General features: G+C 40.7%; 1 protein-coding gene across 1 annotated transcript in view; it reads right to left on the reverse strand.

Annotated features, from left to right (window-relative positions):
• Positions 1 to 4067, reverse strand: part of grin2ab (glutamate receptor, ionotropic, N-methyl D-aspartate 2A, b) — a 91963-nt gene that overhangs the window by 15977 nt on the left and 71919 nt on the right. The window lies entirely within an intron of this gene.

Raw genomic sequence — 4067 nt, forward strand, 5'->3', positions numbered from 1 at the left:
ATTAGTCAAACAGATGAGCTTTATGTGTCTCTCAGATTTGTGTTTGTGAGTGAGTGTGTGTGTGTGTGTGTGTGTGTTTGGTGTGTAGCAGGGCAGGAGTTCAGAGAGCGGGATAAATGCCTGAGATGCTGGACCCAGACAAATTGCTTGTGTGTGTGTGTGTGTGTGTGTGTGTGTGTGTGTGTGTGTGTGTTGACATAGTGACATAAGGACATAGAGAGTGCTCAGCTGGGAAGAGCTAATGTGTACATTATGTGTGCATTAGAACACCTGGGGCACATACTGTACACATACAGAGTCACACACATGCATGTATGTATGAATAAAATGCTCTTTCTCTCCCTCTTTCTCTCAGACACACATTCACACACGCACATTGTGATGTGCTGCAGATATACTTGACTGCTGCTAAAAAGATAATTTAATCCTTTGATGATTCAGTTCTTTGACAGTCGTTCTCTGTGTATGAATCCCTCCGTTTTTTAAGAACTTTCTCTTTAATCAGAGTCGGCTAAAATGGCAAGTGAAAAGGTCACAGAGGTACTGTTCCAATCCATACATGCTGCAGCACATCAGAGATGGATGACATGGGAGCGGAATAAAGTTTTCATGGTAATACTTTTAAAAATGCGGGTAGAGTTTAATAGGTTATGAGTATCAGTTGATCCAGCAATGCAGTTTAGTTCACAAGTCCAAGGTCCATAGGGAGGGCTGTCAGAAAGGTTAATTTAAACATCTGTTTCTATTCCGTGCATCCTGTCTGTATGGCTGCTGTGTATATGTACAGTAGGTGAGCGTTAGAGAAATACCTCCGACCATAATCGTTAAAACCCACAGGAGAATGGGAAAAAGACAGTGTAAAGGAATGAGGAGATAGACAAGGAGAAGGACAGCTGATATTTTAATTATGCGAGTTAGTTGTTCTGCAGAGCCAAGCTCTATTTAAAGCCCAGCAGCATCTGCTCAATACCCCTGTGTTTTCAGGCACTGAGGGAAACGCATACACACACTCACAAACTCCATACGAGCTCTCTCTGCCCTTCAGCAGTATTTCTGGTTACTCTGCGCTGTCATAATTCTAGTTTTACAGTTTGATGGAACCACCAGATGTGGAGCGAGCAGGCAGCAAAGTACAGTTACACTTACACTCCACACAAGCCTCTATATAACACTCAAATGTCTTTTTAATACAAAATATATGACCTATAATTGTTGATTGTGTGTGTCTGTGTGTTGCAGTAACAGCACATCAGGAGGTTCCTACATTAAGCAGTGCTGCAAAGGTTTCTGCATTGACATTCTAAAGAAGATAGCTAGGAACGTCAAGTTCACCTATGACCTGTACCTGGTCACAAATGGAAAACACGGCAAGAAGATCAACAATGTGTGGAACGGCATGGTTGGAGAGGTACTTCCTACTTGTCTCTCCCTTACTACAATGCCATATCAGTCTGTTTCTCTGAATTTCTATGTTTATATTGGGAAATATGCTAATTTAGTTAGATGAGAAGATTGATATCACTCTAATGTTTGTAAGATGAACACAAAGCTACAGCCTGCAGCCAATTAGCTTAGCCTGGAAACGGGAAAACCGCTAACCTGGTTCTGTCCAGGTTTACATAAATCCACCCACCAGCACTTCTGTGGCTTCCTGTTATTATGCTAAGCTAAAATAACCCGCTGTTGGCAGTAACGTCACATCACATCTGCAGCAAAGGACATACATGAGAGTTGTATTGAGCCTCCCGTCTAAGTCTCAGCAAGAAAGCAAATAATTGTGCAATATTTGTCATTAGTAATTAGACTATACATGGAGTTATTATTAAATTTAATGATTAAAGCCTTGTGATAAAGCTGTTGTTTGTACAATTTAACAATTCTCCTCCCTGTCTTTGACACTTAGCTGTAAGCCCAATTTTTCCTACTAAAAAAAGGATGTGTTTTAAGACAATGGAGGCCTGTGGCATGGAGGAATAAGCTACAGTATATCAGGCTTAAGATACAGAGAAAATCCTTGTTTGAAGAATATATTCCTTTTTGTTTTTGCTCTTTTCATTGGATTTGTTGTCTTTTTAGAAATATATTGAATGTCGCCAGATTTATGTTTGTTGTAAACACCATCACCAAACCTGAACGCACATGACTGGAAGCTGCTATCACTGCTAAATTGACTCACACATCTTTTAATACACATTGTGACTCATCGTATATCATTGTTTGAATCTATAGTGAGGAGTAATAAAGGTTTATGTTTTCAAATATGATCACTTGTGAGGCACTGCACTCTTATTACCTGTAATTTATGTAGTCAATAATATTGCTTATTACGGCTTTAAATTCCATACGAATAACTATTTATGAGTACAGATTACAAGCTGTTAAAGGATCAGGATACCTTGATGCTCACTTGATCACTATCGTTTCTCCTTCTTAAAATGACTTATTCAACATCCGATGAAATTAAAACTAAGTGCTTTCACAGTAAAGTCCCTAAAGGTTGAAAGTGATACATAAAATGTCTGATAATTAAAGATGACAATATGGTCCATAAATTGTGGCAATGTTTATGAGAGCAGAGTGCTAGGAGACAATTAGACAAATAAACCTGAAAAAGAAACACAATTTTGCTGCATACTAAAAAACTACACATTTATGTGCAGAATCTCCATCCATCAGAATACATTCAAACACCAAGAAGTGGTGGCACAATGAAAATGACAGCTGTATTTTTATTTTTCTTCTGATATGGCTGAAATGCCCTCCAACTGTAGATGACATTCTGAGCTTATACCCTCAGTCACTGTGATATTCACATCCAAAAAAAGAAGGGAGATCTTAAAGACGGATTCTATGATGTCTAAATATTCACAGAGCTTGTTATATTTCTGTAAGTGTAGGCAGTGAGTTATGCACCCACTGTAACTATTCTATTCTCTGTCTACCAGGTGGTGTATAAGAAGGCGGTGATGGCAGTCGGTTCATTGACCATCAATGAGGAGAGGTCAGAGGCCATTGACTTCTCGGTGCCCTTTGTGGAGACTGGCATCAGCGTCATGGTGTCACGTAGCAACGGGACCGTCTCTCCTTCTGCCTTCCTCGGTAAATCTGTTTTTCTCTTTGTATTCTTTGACCATACTTTTGTTTTCTTCTTTTCTCTGTCTGTTCCCCAGTGAGATAAATGGGTGCAAAAAAGGGAGGTGCTCACAAGTTGGCAAAATCCTGCACAAAAAATGGAATATTTTACTCAGACAATGTATGCTGGACAAAATCCACTTGTACTCTGACTTTATCTGGGCCCCAACACCATAAGCACATTAATATTTCTAGCAGAGTAGAGGAAGTGGTGTGTGCCAACTGTTTTTTAAAAAGTCAGCTCAGACAAGGCTTTCTTGATACTATTCTCTCCTCATCTCCTATTCCTCTCCTCCAGTTGTTCAGATGACTAGAAACTCAAGCGCTCCTCTGTGCCCGCCTAATGTTGTCATTGGAGCGAGAGGGGGAGCGAGGGGATGTATTGGACCATGCATGTGTTGGTCCTTGTGTATCAAGCCATGTGTCAGTATGTGAGTATGTGTATATGGGGGGGGGGCATGTGTGTGATACTGCACAAATATATTGTTTGCGTATTGAATAGTGTGAGGGAATGTACGCGCTTTGGCCATATGCATGTTAAAGGCTGAATGCCCTGTGTGTGTATTTACTGTATATGAAAGCACATTAAATGCGTGTGTGAGTGTGTGTTGAGCCTGCATTAGGGTATCAGTGATGGTTCAGTATCTCTCGCGGTCATATTAAAGGCACCTCAGTGCACAATCTCTCAGGGATGGCTAACCCTGGCAATCACATACTTAGACATACAGTGTCACACAAACACACCCACCCACACACACACACACACACACACACACGCACACACACACACAATTTGTCTGGGTCCAGCATCTCAGGCATTTATCCCGCTCTCTGAACTCCTGCCCTGCTACACAGCGAACACACACACACACACACACACACTCACTCACAAACACAAATCTGAGAGACACATAAAGCTCATCTGTTTGACTAAT

The sequence above is a fragment of the Etheostoma cragini genome, chromosome 2 (genome assembly GCF_013103735.1).
Source record: "Etheostoma cragini isolate CJK2018 chromosome 2, CSU_Ecrag_1.0, whole genome shotgun sequence".
Taxonomy (NCBI): domain Eukaryota; kingdom Metazoa; phylum Chordata; class Actinopteri; order Perciformes; family Percidae; genus Etheostoma; species Etheostoma cragini.